This window comes from Pleurodeles waltl, chromosome 1_2, assembly GCF_031143425.1.
Source record: "Pleurodeles waltl isolate 20211129_DDA chromosome 1_2, aPleWal1.hap1.20221129, whole genome shotgun sequence".
Lineage (NCBI taxonomy): Eukaryota > Metazoa > Chordata > Amphibia > Caudata > Salamandridae > Pleurodeles > Pleurodeles waltl.
The window spans coordinates 658,143,647-658,160,618 of NC_090437.1; the positions used below are offsets into that span (position 1 = coordinate 658,143,647).

General features: G+C 46.7%; 1 protein-coding gene across 5 annotated transcripts in view; it reads left to right on the plus strand.

Moving 5' to 3' along the window:
* Positions 1–16,972, plus strand: part of USP38 (ubiquitin specific peptidase 38) — a 155,705-nt gene that overhangs the window by 95,707 nt on the left and 43,026 nt on the right. The window lies entirely within an intron of this gene.

The window sequence follows — 16,972 nt, forward strand, 5'->3', positions numbered from 1 at the left end:
CTATGCAGCATCATGCATGCTGCAGATGTTCTGATGCCATAATTAAGTTGACGAATTTGCAACATGCTAACGTTTGTCTTACTTAGGGATGGTCAGATCACCTATTTTAAACCTTCACATTTCTTCCATATATGTTCATGGGAACTTAAATATTCTGGCTTACTAATGCTAAATTCTAATAACATAAGTCTGTTGTATTGTGTGTGTGTATTTTAAGCATTTGCTTTTTATTGTGGTCATATGATGGTATTGAGGAAGCTGACTATCTATGTAGTGAACCAATGTAGGGATTCACTATGCAAATAGTACAGGCAACCCTTACCGGTAGATAGAAGCTTAAAGTAATAACCCTAAAATCTACTCTCTTGAGGTAGTTTGAATGAGCAGTTTAGGCTTATTACGCAGTCAATAAATGACACACACTCAAGAAGAGACTCAAGACCAATTTTAGAAAAATAGAACACTTTTATTTTCTGTTTCGACACCACAAAATCTTAGTAAAGTACTGTTGCAGAGATACTGTTCACAGTGGGGTAAGTAAAATACACCAATGCAATTTTACGCTGTAATGGCCTTCAATTGGTAAAGTACATGTACTGCATACGAGTAGTTGCAGGAGTATCTCGGGGTTCCCATTTAGGTCGTAGGGTGCTAGGGGGGCAAGGTCACAAGAAACACCAGAGGTTAAGTTTTACTTGCCCAGGGGAGTCCAGATGCAGCAATGCTTGAGGGGTCAGGTGCCTTGCGCACTGCACATTTGGCAAAGAGGGGGGACACCTAGGAAAAAATTCTACAGAGGGGGACTTGGGGGACAAGTCCGGGAGCCTCCAACAGGGGCTCACTCTGTGGGGATTCTGGGAGTACTGTCTGTTGCCATGGGCCTGGGCTGGGGAGCTCGGGTGCAGTGGGTTTTGGTCAGCAGGTGCTCCTGCATCAAAGGCGGCCACTGCTCTCGGGCAGACCTGCAAGAGGGAGACAAAACAGGACAGCTGGGTCACTCTCTATGCTGGCCTCTGCGATGCTGATGTCCCTCGATGGCTGGTCAGTCTTTGCGGCGTTGAAGTCCGGATTGGACTCAAACAAGCTTTGGTTGCTGCAAGAGGTCCTGCATCGGTGCAGGAGAGCTCAGGTGGGCCCTGGCATCTTCTCACATAGTGTGGCGATGGATCTGACCTCCCGGAGCACAGTGACCTCCTGGGCAGCTTCTGCGTCGGTGGACCCGGTGGCCAGCAGAACAGTGAGCTGGACGTTGCGTTGCTGCCTGCATACTGTAGGGAAGCTGCTCCTCCACTTTAAGGGAGATGCTGAAGGCTTGGTGAAGTGCTGGATGCCCTCATAGGCTTTAGGAGGATGCTTAGCTCTAGGACGAGTTGATTTGTCAGGACAGTTGTAGGTGGACAGGCCCCAAAAGTCCGCCAGCAGTCTGCAGTTCTCACTTCTTCTGACCTTTTTTGTCTTCTTCTTTCTTTAGTCAGTCATATATAAAGTTCTAGTTTCAGAGGGGCACCTAAATACTGAATTCAGGGGTGTTAGGAGGAATGTAGAGTAGTAGCAAATGGGCTATTTACTCTTGTGGTGATTACACCCTTTATATGACTAATTCTCGTGGGGCGTGGGCATAACCCTGTCCCAGAATTCCTAATTCCACCAAAGATGGTAGCACCCTTTCTTTGTTGAGCACATCAGGCAGCCCACCTTAGGGGAGTGTCTAGCCTAGTAGTGCAACACGCCTACTGCATAACTAATTTCCCAACTGTTCTGGTGCCAAATGGGGCTCAGAGCAAGGGTGGTGGCATCTCCCAGGTTTGGGGGAAGCTCGGGTCGTGTATCAAGGGCAGCAGGGACTTTGAAGTCCATGGCCTTGGTATGCAGGTTCACTAGTCGTACAGCTGGAGGAGGTGATAACACCATCCCCCTGAGCAAGCATTGTTTTTGGCTTCTGATAGCGCAAGCTGTTACCTCCATGTGGTCAGAAACTCGTGTCTTATGCCAGGCTGGTCGATACCCATCAACCAACACACAAGAGGAGTAGTAGGTTTTATGGGGCACCTCTGAGGTACCCTTTGGGTGCATGTCATAATAAATCCACTACTTGCATCAGTATACATTTATTAAGAGAAGGTGTTTGACTACCAAACACCATAGGTTTAAGTGAAGCCATTATGGAACTGGGTAACTTGTTTTGACCAGTGCCCAGTGCATACCTTACAATGGCTTACCTGTTTACTTGTAGTATCTAGGAATTAAACTAGATAATGTAGGAAAGTACCATCTTTCTACCATGGTTATCCCCACGTTTTGCCTGATGTCAGTGTGTTTAGGCTGTAGTTCACTGGGATCCTGCTAACCAGGACCCCACTGTCTGTGCTCTCTTCTTTAAATGTGTGTGCTGGTAAACTTTTTACACCCACGTTTGGCACACTGGTGCACCTATATAAGTACCTAGTATATGGTACTTAAGTACCCAGGCCATTGGTACACTGAGTCCCTCACGGGCTGCAGTATGTATTGTGTCACCCATGGGAATCCATGCAAACTCTGTCTGCCATTGCACCCTGTTGAAATGTTGCATACACTACTTTACCACAAATATAAGGCTTGCCTTATATCCTGGTTGCTACGCTTAGACACTATAAGTCGCCCTTCTGGTAGGCCCTTCAGCCCAAAGGCAGGGATCATGTCCCTAAGTCTGAGGAAACCCTTGCATGAGCAGGGTACTCCTACAAACCCCAGACTCGATTCCCTGGGCTTTGTAAGTGTGGCGAAACCATCTTAAGGCATGTTGTCAACCCGAGTGGTCCAACAAAGTAATGGCTTCTCCGAACCTAGGCATGCTTGGTATCAAACATGTTGAAATCATGCAGCTACACTGATTTCAGTGCTAGATGCATGATCCCCTTTACTATGAGGGTTACTTAGAGGATACCCCAGTTCTGCCTGTGTAGCTTCATGGGGTCTGGCTGCCAGCCTTTACTGCCGCCAACCCCAGACACTGTTCTGCCCTCCTGCTGGTGAGCCTCGCTCAGGCAGAGGAAGGCAGAACAAAGAATTTTCTGCAAGGGAGAGGTGTGACCACCTTCCCCCTGTGTGTTAGGTGTCTAAGGGATGGGGTGGGGTGGCCTCTAAGCACCACCAGACTGCTTCAAAGGGCACATTTGATGCCCTCCTTGCATAATCCAGTTTGCACCAGTTCAGGAACCCCCAGTACCCGCACTGGCGCGGAACTGCACAAAGGACAGGTAAGCGACCGCCCTCCGGTCCAGCTGCTCCCCTAGGGAGGTGCACAGAGCTCTGCCAGGTGGCCACCTGATTCTGACATCTTGGAAACAAGATGGCCAGATGCCCCTGAAAGCATCTGACTGGTTAGGGCAGGTAGAAGACTTCCCAGACCCCCTCTGATAGGTGGGTCACTTCAGAGAGTGACCCAACCCCCTTTTAGGGTTACTTAATGGCTCCCCCGAGGGTGGGTCCTCAGATTCGTTGAGCAAGACTCTACAAGGAACTCTCTGCAAGACATATCAAGACATCTGCTCCTGGCCTCTGGAACTGCTGCTGGTCTGCTTTGGAACCGAAACACGGCTGCTTCTGGTGGGAAGGCTCCCACTGCAAAATTGTTTCTTTGGATCCTGCAAGAATTCTGGAACGACCAAGGCTTTGCAACTTCCAGAGTCACAAGGACTCTGTTTGCACCTGGAAGCACTCCCTTGGAGTGAAGAAGTTGCTCCCCTGCATCCGCAGGCACCTCAAGACGTCGACTGCCTGGGGGGGTCGGCTGTCCCTTCGACATCGAAAGACTTCATCACAGCTGGGGTGGGTCTTCGGCCTCCTCTGGGTCCTGCTGGTCTTCGGCCTCCTCTGGGTCCTGCTGGTCTTCTGTCTAACTTGGTAGACTGTGGGTCCCTGCTCCTGCTACTGGACCGGAACCTCTGTGCACTGTGATTTTTGCTTTTGCTAAGGCTTGTTGACTCTTCCTTCAGGAGATCTTCAGGCACCAAGAAGTCCCAGCACTCTGCAACTCGAAGATCAACCCCTGTCCTGTAATTCATGCGACGTGGTACTTAGGTTTTGTTGTGCTGCATAGGCCTCCTTGTGACTCCCTGTGTCCATCGCCTCTGGGTCACTTGTGGGGTCTCCAATGACTTCTGCCTGCCTTCCTGCGTGCTGAGGATTAGCTCTGAACCCCCACCCCCCCCCCTCCAAGGCAGAGTCTCCTGGACCTTGCTGGTCTTCAGAACTCTGCAAATACATCCTCAGCTCCTGCTTGCATTCATTTGCCAGTGCTTATTGGTGACCTGGCTGGTCACTGACCCTCCTGAAATCTGGCGACTGTCGAGGGGCAGCTCATAGGCGACTCCTAAGATCTTATGCAGCTGCTAGACCGCGCAGCTGGACTTCTTCCATCTCCAACTTGCAGGAACTTCCCTTCTAGGAGGGTGGCCCTTGCCACCTGGACACCTCCGACGGTGCTGGACTCTGTCCCCTTCCTTTTCAGGTCGTCCACGTCTGAAATCCGTCCCTGGGTTCCACTAGCTTGGTTCACAGGTTATGACAGCAGCTGGGCAATCTAAGGCTTCCACTGACTTCAGAGAGAGTCCCTTCTCCCCTCTGCATCAAGTCCCCTGGTGTGTAGGTACTCCTGTCTTCTGAGATCCTCCGGCAGGGTCACCCTCCAACCTTTCTCTTGTCTCTTGGTTTCCTCTGGGGCACTGGGAAGGGTCCCGAAACACACAAATTCCAACCACTGCTTCCCTGTGTTAATCAATGGAATGACTGGGTGGGTAACCGCGCTGCATCTGGTCGCTGGGGACACTTACCGTACTTACCTCTGGTGTTTTCATCAACACCCAGCCCCTTGCTAACTACCACACTTACCTTGGTTGGGGTCACTATTTCGCATTCCACTTATTAAGTATATGGTTTGCCCTCTCCCCCCATAGGGCCCTGTATATTTTATGCTATTTCTGCTGGTTATTTTGTGTGTGCATTGTGTGTAGATATCTCCAAAGGGAGATAAACCAATGCTAGTCTAGTAGTAGTGCTGTAATAAAGAATACTTAATTTGTGCAACACTTGAGTGGTTCATTCTTGTGAGTAAGTTACAGTCTGACTACTGTGGCATTGCAAGTGCTTTACATTCCTCCTGGATAAGATTCAGCCACTCACCTCAGCTACCTCTAGAGAGCTTTTGCTATCTGGACACCTATTCACTATCACTAAGAGTTGCCTGGACTCAGTATAGGGTGCCACACCTAGGTGTACACCATAAACTGAGAAAGCCTCCTACAGATATCACAGGGGTGTATCTGCTCATGCAGATAAGCCCTAACATCAGATATAATACTCCCTGCCATAGAGCTCTAAGGCCTTCTGTAGGAGTGACTTACATATATTAAATGCAGTGACTTGGGCATAGCATACAGTGTGCCATGTCACGTTTTCTCTCATGGTTTGCTCCATCACATGCAGTCTTCAATAGGAGGCTGCATGCAATTTGTAGGGGGATCCCAGAGGATGGCACCATACATGCTGTAGGCCTTAGGGACCCTCTTTAGGACCCAGGCCCTAGGTATCAGGATTAACATTTACTAAGGACTTCTAGGGGTACTAAAATGTGTTCTAATTGTACACAATTAGATCTTTTACCTTGTTTTAGGGAAAGACCACTGGTACTGGGGACCTGATTAGCAGAAACCTAGTGCACCTTCAGTCAAAATCCACACAGGCTACAGGGGGATGTCTCCGTTCCCACCCCGGGTCAAGAGCTAACATACAGAGACCAGGGTAAGGAGCGAACCTATGGCCTCAATTCTGACGTTCAACTCCACCATTATATTTAAAAAGGTGTCAAAGTGCCTTACGATTTTGTGGTGTTTTGCACATTGATGTATAGGAATGCATTGCAGGAGTTATTTTACGAATATCAGATCACAGATTGCACGTTTGAATGTGTAGAAGGCAGTACATTTACTTTCTCTATACATATGGTTGACAAAGTTGCGAGAGAAAAACTCCTGATTTCAGAAATATAGGTGGCAGGTATGGTCACTGCATGGTATTATCTTTTTACTGGTCACTAAGGAGAACAACTGATTGATGGTGGCAGTGACTTTAGAGACCTCCGTGCTGAAGAAGGCCACCGTCCCTGAGTGGCGTCTGAGGATTGGACAAAAATGTTGACAGATTTACAGAGATGGTAGGATGATAATATCCAAGACCGTCTTATGTTGTTTTTAGCCCTACCTATGGGACCCAGAATTAATTTGACTAACACTGAGTGGATAACCTTAAGGTACTTTTAATTGCACTTTGAATTGTGAATCCCTTAAAAAAAAAATTGTGATTGATGTAAAAATTGCTTTACCCTCTACCGATGGTGTCACAGGGTGTGTAGTAGCAGCCTTATGATGAAGCATGTCACTAATAAGGGGTGAGGGCACTTTTATCCCATAAAAAGGGACCCCAGAGAGAGTAATAATTTCCAATCTATGTCTCTCCAACCTCTAGGTGTGGGATAGATGTTTAATTAAACACTAGTGCCACTGCTCTTTCCAACACACAAGCCCTTTTTCACTAACTAAATGAACATTTCTAATGCATGTGATTACTCAGTAGAAGGCTGTTTTAGGAAAAGGCATCATTAGACAAAAAATACAGTAGTAATTTAGCACAGTGAGCAATGAACTGCCAACATAGTGCGGCATTCAAACTGCATGGTACAGGTTAGAAAGTTTTTTTTCTAGTCTTTGATTATCCTAATTTTGCTAAAGAGTTTGTTTGGATAGAAGTAAATTGTTACTACTAAAGTCAACTCTAACCACTTTGTTACGTTCTGAGTTTGCGTCCCCAGACCAAGGACTCTTAAAATATGCCAACCAGTATAAATGACATGTGACTCCTACACCTTGTAGTCGTATTTGTCTTGGGTAACATTTTCTATACACTAATTTATGCTTGTATGATTCACTATCTGTGTGTGTGTGTGTCTGTGATGGAAAGACCTCCAGTACCCTGTGCTGGTAAGAGAGGCACTATAAAACTAATTAAAAACTTGTGGGAGAAGGGCTATGGAGAGAGATGAGAGGCACTGTTAAAGGGTGATGGTACGGGATTCATTGAAAAGCCCCAATAAAGATTGCTGAATCCTGGCGACCTATAAAGTCCTCATTTACTAGGCTTAAAAAGCTAATACAGTGGACTATATCATGAAAAGTGTATTGTAAAATGCACTGCTTTTGCAATTTTTTCCCAAAATATTCTTGGCGAGGGGTTAGAGCCCCCCCCCAAGCCCCATTGTAGTGGTCAGGCTCTTTCACTAGGCACCCTCTGTGGCTTGGTCTAAAAAAAATGGCCAGAGCTACTTTGGGTTCCCACTCCGGCCCTGTCCCTACCATGCCCCCTTATGTTGTGGGTTTTGTTTTTATTGATTTAACAGGGGACTAAGTTCCTGAGCCCTGTAATGAATGGCAGCAACATTTTTCTTTTCTCATGTTACTGGCAGGCAGGCCCAGGCGGAGTGCTCACTCCGGAGGGAGCAAACCGGCCCAAGGGGAAAAAAGCTCCCTGGGCTAATTAGAATGCTCTGTCTTTTAAAATTGGGTTAGAGGGACTCTTGCAAGAGTTCCTTGAACCCAGCTGTCCAGCTATCCCTTTTTGTAACCTTAATTTCTCAAAAACTACTGAGTGGGTTTACACTGAATCACAAATAGCACTGTTTGTACCAAGATCTAGCTTTCAGCCAAATGTTGGTGTAAATTGATTCAGTAGTTTCTACTGTAGCCATGTCTAAAGAAGTGTAAGGAAATGCCTCCTTGGCATGGTTACCCCCTGACTTTTTGCCTTTGCTGATGCTATGTTTACAATTGAAAGTGTGCTGAGGCCTGCTAACCAGGCCCCAGCACCAGTGTTCTTTCCCTAACCTGTACTTTTGTATCCACAATTGGCAGACCCTGGCATCCAGATAAGTCCCTTGTAACTGGTACTTCTAGTACCAAGGGCCCTGATGCCAGGGAAGGTCTCTAAGGGCTGCAGCATGTATTATGCCACCCTAGAGACCCCTCACCCAGCACAGACCCACTGCTTACCAGCTTGTGTGTACTGGTGAGAACAAAATGAGTAAGTCGACATGGCACTCCCCTCAGGGTGCCATGCCAGCCTCTCACTGCCTATGCAGTATAGGTAAGACACCCCTCTAGCAGGCCTTACAGCCCTAAGGCAGGGTGCACTATACCATAGGTGAGGGTACCAGTGCATGAGCACTGTGCCCCTACAGTGTCTAAGCAAAACCTTAGACATTGTAAGTGCAGGGTAGCCATAAGAGTATATGGTCTGGGAGTCTGTTTTGCACGAACTCCACAGCACCATAATGGCTACACTGAAAACTGGGAAGTTTGGTATCAAACTTCTCAACACAATAAATGCACACTGATGCCAGTGTACATTTTATTGCAAAATACACCCCAGAGGGCACCTTAGAGGTGCCCCCTGAAACTTAACCGACTGTCTGTGTAGGCTGACTAGTTCCAGCAGCCTGCCACACTAGAGACATGTTGCTGGCCCCATGGGGAGAGTGCCTTTGTCACTCTGAGGCCAGTAACAAAGCCTGCACTGGGTGGAGATGCTAACACCTCCCCCAGGCAGGAGCTGTAACACCTGGCGGTGAGCCTCAAAGGCTCACCCCTTTGTCACAGCACCGCAGGACACTCCAGGCCCCGGCCCCCACTTTTGGCGGCAAGGCCGGAGGAAATAATGAGAATAACAAGGGGGAGTCACTGGCCAGTCAGGACAGCCCCTAAGGTGTCCTGAGCTGAGGTGACTCTAACTTTTAGAAATCCTCCATCTTGCAGATAGAGGATTCCCCCAATAGGGTTAGGATTGTGACCCCCTCCCCTTGGGAGGAGGCACAAAGAGGGTGTACCCACCCTCAGGGCTAGTAGCCATTGGCTACTAACCCCCCAGACCTAAACACGCCCTTAAATTTAGTATTTAAGGGCTACCCTGAACCCTAGAAAATTAGATTCCTGCAACAAGAAGAAGAAGGACTGCCTAGCTGAAAACCCCTGCAGAGGAAGACCAGAAGACAACAACTGCCTTGGCTCCAGAAACTCACCGGCCTGTCTCCTGCCTTCCAAAGAACTCTGCTCCAGCGACGCCTTCCAAAGGGACCAGCGACCTCTGAATCCTCTGAGGACTGCCCTGCTTCGACGACGACAAGAAACTCCCGAGGACAGCGGACCTGCTCCAAAAAGACTGCAACTTTATCCAAAGGAGCAGCTTTAAAGAACCCTGCAATCTCCCCGCAAGAAGCGTGAGACTTGCAACACTGCACCCGGCGACCCCGACTCAGCTGGTGGAGAACCAACACCTCAGGGAGGACCCCCGGACTACTCTACGACTGTGAGTACCAAAACCTGTCCCCCCTGAGCCCCCACAGCGCCGCCTGCAGAGGGAATCCCGAGGCTTCCCCTGACCGCGACTCTCTGAAACCTAAGTCCCGACGCCTGGAAAAGACCCTGCACCCGCAGCCCCCAGGACCTGAAGGACCGGACTTTCACTGCAGAAGTGACCCCCAGGAGTCCCTCTCCCTTGCCCAAGTGGAGGTTTCCCAGAGGAAGCCCCCCCTTGCCTGCCTGCAGCGCTGAAGAGATCCCTTGATCTCTCATTGACTTCCATTGCGAACCCGACGCTTGTTCTAACACTGCACCCGGCCGCCCCCGCGCCGCTGAGGGTGAAATTTCTGTGTGGGCTTGTGTCCCCCCCGGTGCCCTACAAAACCCCCCTGGTCTGCCCTCCGAAGACGCGGGTACTTACCTGCTGGCAGACTGGAACCGGGGCACCCCCTTCTCTCCATTGGAGCCTATGCGTTTTTGGGCACCACTTTGAACTCTGCACCTGACCGGCCCTGAGCTGCTGGTGTGGTAACTTTGGGGTTGCTCTGAACCCCCAACGGTGGGCTACCTTGGACCAAGAACTGAACCCTGTAAGTGTCTTACTTACCTGGTAAAACTAACAAAAACTTACCTCCCCCAGGAACTGTGAAAATTGTCCACTTTTAAAATAGCTATTTGTGAATAACTTGAAAAGTATACATGCAATTGAAATGATTCAAAGTTCCTAATGTACTTACCTGCAATACCTTTCAAACAAGATATTACATGTTAAATTTGAACCTGTGGTTCTTAAAATAAACTAAGAAAAGATATTTTTCTATACAAAACCTATTGGCTGGATTTGTCTCTGAGTGTGTGTACCTCATTTATTGTCTATGTGTATGTACAACAAATGCTTAACACTACTCCTTGGATAAGCCTACTGCTCGACCACACTACCACAAAATAGAGCATTAGTATTATCTATTTTTACCACTATTTTACCTCTAAGGGGAACCCTTGGACTCTGTGCATGCTATTCCTTACTTTGAAATAGCACATACAGAGCCAACTTCCTACAAGAAGTCTGTGGAAAATGCGAGGGAATTTAGCATTTTGTTACCCCCCCTATTTCTCTGCCCCATCTTGATGGATCGCCCCAAAACTTTCCATGAACAAATTAGTCAAAAAGTGGCACCTTTTTAGACCGCTTCATGGAGATTCGTTAAGAGGTGCCCAACTTATTAGCAACATAAATATGGAACCGCGGACATAAATATATCTAACCAGTATATATATATGTGTGTGTGTGTGTGTGTGTGTGTGTGTGTGTGTGTGTGTGTGTGTATATATATATATATATATGTATGTATGTATGTTCGATGGCATGTGTAGCTGCAGATACACATGCTTTGCACATCCCGCCATCTAGTGTTGGGCTCGGAGTGTTACAAGTTGTTTTTCTTCGAAGAAGTCTTCAAGTCACAAGATCGAGGGACTCCTCCCCTTTCGGCTCCATTGCGCATGGGCGTCGACTCCATCTTACATTTTTTTTTTTTCCGCCATCGGGTTCGGACGTGTTCCTTTTCGCTCCGTGTTTCGGTTCGGAAAGATAGTTAGAATCTCGGAAAATTAGACGGTATTGTTTGCCTTCGGTGTCTGGTTTAACTAACCAGACACCGAACGCAAACAATACCGTCTAATTTTCCGATTTTCCGATCGACACCGACTTTGGAGGAGCTCTGGTGGCCCTTCGGGGTTTTTTCAATCCCCCGTCGGGGCCTGGTCGGCCCGACCACGTGTCTCTTCAAGGCTGATGGAACGGACCCCATTCCGTTTCTGCCCCAAATGTCACAACAAGTATCCTTATACAGATCAGCACCTGGTCTGTAACTTGTGTTTGTCTCCAGAACACAGAGAAGATACTTGTGAAGCCTGTCGAGCGTTTCGGTCGAGGAAGACACTAAGAGACCGAAGAGCAAGAAGACTGCAAATGCCGACAGGACAAAGACACTTGGAGGAGGAAGAAGAAACCTTCTCCATCCAGGAGTCGGACTCGGAAGAGCTCGATCCCGAAGAGACGCCTAAAACCGTGAGTAAGACGTCGACACACACAAAACTCACGAGAAGACCACAAAAGCCCAGGGGACGCCACCGCCAGCAGGCCATGGCTTAACCCGAAAAATAGGTGACCTACCATCGGCACCGAAAAAGGGCACACATGTGTCGAAGTCATCCGACTCTGGTCAAGATACCAGCACTGAAAAAACTCGGCCTGAGACACCGGGTCAGAACAATCTCGACATCGAGAGACCGGCACCGAGATGAGTCGGCACCGAGAGATCGGAACACCGAAACTCCAAGTGGCTTCGGAGCCGAAAAAGACGGTGGAAAAGGTTTCGATACCGAAAAAGACGGTGGAAAAGCCGGAAACAAGTTCCTACACCGAGGAGCAAGGGCTTTCCACACAAATGCAAAGCCATAAATTCAGGCAAGAGCTAGAAGCAGGGGAGCCAGATTATACACAGAGAAGGCTCCATATCCAAACGGAGACAGGGAAGATAAGAACTCTCCCTCCTATAAGGATGAAAAGGAAACAGGCTTTCCAAGAGAAGGATAAACAACCACAAGCAAAGGTGGCAAAACAAGTAACTCCGCCACCATCACCTCAACGCTCATCGCAATCATCACCAATTGCTAGCCCACCTATGGTGCAGTCTCAAACACACACCAGCATGAGCCAAGATGACCCAGATGCATGGGATCTTTATGATGCGCCTGTGTCAGATAACAGTCCCGACTGTTACCCAGCAAGACCATCACCACCTGAAGACAGTACTGCTTACACGCAGGTGGTGTCCAGAGCAGCTGCCTTTCACAACGTGACACTGCACGCTGAACCTATCGAAGATGACTTTTTATTTAATACTCTGTCGTCCACACATAGTCAGTACCAGAGTCTTCCGATGCTGCCGGGAAAGTTGAAACGTGCAAAGCAAATGTTTCAAGAACCCGTTAAAGGCAGGGCCGTCACTCCTAGGGTGGAGAAAAAGTAAAAGCCTCCACCAACAGACCCTATGTACATTACGCAGCAACTGACACCGGACTCAGTAGTAGTTGGCGCAGCACGTAAAAGGGCGAATTCATACACCTCCGGAGATGCACCACCACCCGACAAAGAAAATCGCAAGTTCGACACAGCAGGAAAAAGAGTTGCAGCACAAGCAGCCTATCAATGGCGCATTGCAAATTCACAGGCTTTGCTGTCAAGATATGACAGAGCCCACTGGGATGAAATGCAACTCTTTATTGAACATCTGCCCAAAGAATTCCCAAAACGTGCACAACAAGTGGTAGAAGAGGGCCAAAGTATCTCAAATAACCAGATACGTTCAGCAATGGACGCAGCAGACACAGCTGCAAGAACTGTAAATACAGCGGTGACAATTCGGAGACACGCATGGTTGCGCACCTGAGGATTCAAGCCCGAAATCCAACAGGCTGTGCTTAATATGCCTTTTAATGGACAGCAGTTGTTTGGGCCGGAAGTGGACACAGCTATCGAGAAGCTGAAAAAAGATACAGATACGGCCAAGGCCATGGGCGCGCTCTACTCCCCACAGAGCAGAGGCACTTTTAGGAAGACACAATTTAGATGGGGGTTTCGGGGCCAAACCACAGAACCCTCAACTTCACAAACAAGGCCCACATACCAGAGCCAGTATCAGATAGGAGGCTTTCGGGGACAATACAGAGGTGGACAGTTCCCTGAGACTAGAGAGAAGTTCCAAAGTCCCAAGACCCCTCAAAACAAACAGTGACTTCAGAGTCACAAATCCCCAACACGTAACACCAGTGGGGGGGAGACTAACAGATTTTTACCAAAATTGGGAGGAAATAACAACGGACTCGTGGGTCCTAGCCATCATCCAACATGGCTATTGCATAGAATTCCTACAATTACCACCAAATGTGCCTCCAAAAACACACAACATGTCCAAACAACACATGGATCTATTACAGATAGTCCAAGCTTTGTTACAAAAAGATGCAATAGAACTAGTACCCAATCATCACAAAGGAACAGGGGTTTACTCCCTGTACTTTCTCATACCCAAAAAGGACAAAACTCTAAGACCCATAATAGATCTCAGAACACAAAATCTTTATATCAAATCAGATGACTTTCACATAGTAACACTTCAAGACGTAATCCCCTTGCTCAAACAACAAGACTACATGACCACATTAGATCTCAAAGATGCGTACTTCCATATACCCATACATCCTTCACACAGGAAATACTTAAGGTTTGTAATCCAAGGAGTACATTACCAGTTCAAAGTGTTACCATTCGGAATAACAACAGCACCAAGGGTATTTACTAAATGCCTGGCAGTAGTAGCGGCACAGATCAGAAGGCAGCACATACACGTGTTCCCGTATCTAGACGATTGGCTAATCAAAGTCAACACACAAGATCAGTGTTTTCAACACACAAAAAACGTCATAGAAACCCTTCACAAACTAGGTTTCTCATTAAACTACCAAAAATCACACCTACAGCTGTGTCAAATACAACAATACTTAGGAGCAACAATCAACACAAAAAAAGGGATTGCCACTCCAAGTCCACAAAGGGTACAAGCATTTCAAAACGTTACACAAAGCATATACCTAAACCAGAAATATCAGGTAAAATTAGTAATGAAACTACTAGGCATGATGTCCTCATGCATAGCCATTGTCCCAAACGCAAGATTACACATGCGGCCCTTACAACAGTGCCTAGCAACACAATGGACACAAGCACAGGGTCAACTACAAGATCTAGTGTTGATAGACCGCCAAACACACACCTCGCTACAATGGTGGAATCATATACATTTAAATCAAGGGCGGCTTTTCAAGGACCCACTGCCTCAATACGTGATCACAACAGATGCTTCTATGGTAGGGTGGGGAGCACACCTCAACCAACACAGCATCCAGGGACAATGGGACACTCAGCAGAAACAACTTCACATAAACCAGCTAGAACTACTAGCAGTGTTTCTAGCGTTGAAAGCATTTCAACAGCTAATAGCCCACAAATACATTCTTGTCAAAACAGACAACATGACAACAATGTATTACTTAAACAAACAGGGAGGCACACACTCCTCACAACTGTGTCTCTTAGCACAAAAAAATTGGCATTGGGCGAATCACAATCACATTCACCTAATAGCGCAATACATCCCAGGAATTCAGAACCAGTAAGCAGACAATCTCAGTCGAGATCACAAACAGATCCACGAATGGGAGATTCATCCCCAGATACCACAAACCTACTTCAAAAACTGGGGAACACCGCAAATGGACCTATTCGCAACAAAAGAAAACGCAAAATGACAAAACTTCGCATTCCAGGTACCCACAGCCTCACTCCAAGGGCAATGCGTTATGGATGAGTTGGTCAGGGATATTTGCTTACGCTTTTCCCCCCTCTCCCACTCATTCCGTATCTAGTAAACAAACTGAGTCAAAACAAACTCAAACTAATACTAATAGCACCAACTTGGGCATGACAACCTTGGTACACAACACTACTAGACCTGTCAGCAGTGCCTCATATCAAACTACCAAACAGACCAGATCTGTTAACTCAACACAAACAACAGATCAGACACCCGAATCCAGCATCGCTCAATCTAGCAATCTGGCTCCTGAAGTCTTAGAATTCAGACATTTAAACCTCACACAGAAATGTATGGAGGTCATCAAACAGGCTAGAAAACCTACTACAAGACATTGCTACGCAAATAAATGGAAACGATTTGTTTATTACTGTCATAATAATCAAATTCAACCATTACACGCGTCCGCAACACACATTGTAAGCTACTTACTACACTTACAAAAATCTAAGTTAGCTTTTTCATCCATTAAAATACATCTCACAGCAAATTCAGCTTATCTGCAAATTACACATTCAACTTCACTATTTAGGATCCCAGTCATAAAAGCTTTTATGGAGGGCCTAAAAAGGATCATACCACCGAGAACACCACCAGTTCCTTAGTGGAACCTCAATATTGTATTAACAAGACTCATGGGTCCACCATTCGAACCCATGCTCTCTTGTGAAATGCAATACTTAACTTGGAAAGTAGCCTTCCTAATAGCTATCACATCACTCAGAAGAGTAAGTGAAATACAAGCCTTTACCATACAGGAACCCTTTATACAAATACATAAACATAAAGTGGTTCTACGTACAAATCCCAAATTTCTGCCAAAAGTGATATCACCGTACCACTTAAACCAAACTGTGGAACTCCCCGTGTTTTTTCCACAACCAGACTCTGTAGCTGAAAGAGCATTACATACATTAGACATTAAAAGAGCTCTACTGTACTACATTGATAGAACAAAACAGTTTCGCAAAACAAAACAATTGTTTGTAGCTTACCAAAAACCTCATACAGGAAATCCAATATCCAAACAAGGCATTGCCAGATGGATAGTGAAATGTATTCAAACCTGTTATGCTAAAGCTAAAAGAGAACTGCCTATTAGACCAAAGGCACACTCCACTAGAAAGAAAGGCGCCACAATGGTCTTTCTAGGAAATATACCAATGACAGAAATCTGTAAGGCAGCCACATGGTCTACGCCTCATACATTCACTAAACATTACTGCGTGGATGTGTTACCAACACAACAAGCCACAGTAGGACAAGCAGTACTAAAAACTTTATTTCAAACAACTTCAACTCCTATAGGCTAAACCACCGCTTTTGGGGAGATAACTGCTTACTAGTCTATGCACAACATGTGTATCTGCAGCTACACATGCCATCGAACGGAAAATGTCACTCACTCCATTGCATGGGCATTATTATTATTATTACTATATACACAACTCCTACCTCACACTGCGGGGAAAACAATCTAAGATGGAGTTGACGCCCATGTGCCGAAATGGGAGGAGTCCCTCGATCTCGTGACTCGAAAAGACTTATTCGAAGAAAAACAACTTGTAACACTCCGAGCCCAACACTAGATGGCGGGATATGCACAGCATGTGAATCTGCAGCGTTTCATGCCACAAACAGATGTACACTGGGTAAGTGACATTTTCCATTTATGTGTGTATGTATATATATATGTTCGATACTAGTTCACCACTCACATCAGGTGCTGTCTTGAAAGTTTCTGGGTGAGCCGTCAAGTGTGGGCCTAGAATAAGGGAGGTCTCAACACATTTTCCCATGCAATCTTCCATAGGGAATTCAAACACGAATACAGCCCAAACCTCTGGACGGAATAACGCAAAATTTGGCAGAAAGCTAGCTCTCAGGATGTGTTGTCAGCCATTTTGGGACTCTGACTCAGTCCCCCCAAAAAAAAAAAGTAAAAAAAAAAAAATACAAAGGGGGCAAGGTAGGAATACCCTGACTGCCTAACCCTGGTGCTGGCGTCACCCAGGGACTCCATCAGGGCAAAAAAGCATTTTTTAATTTTTTTTGCCACAAATTTGCAGTGGATCCACAGCAAAAAAAAAGAAAATGCATTCTCCCGATCTTGTTCTTTTTTCCGTCCCCGGGTGGGCTAAGTCCCAG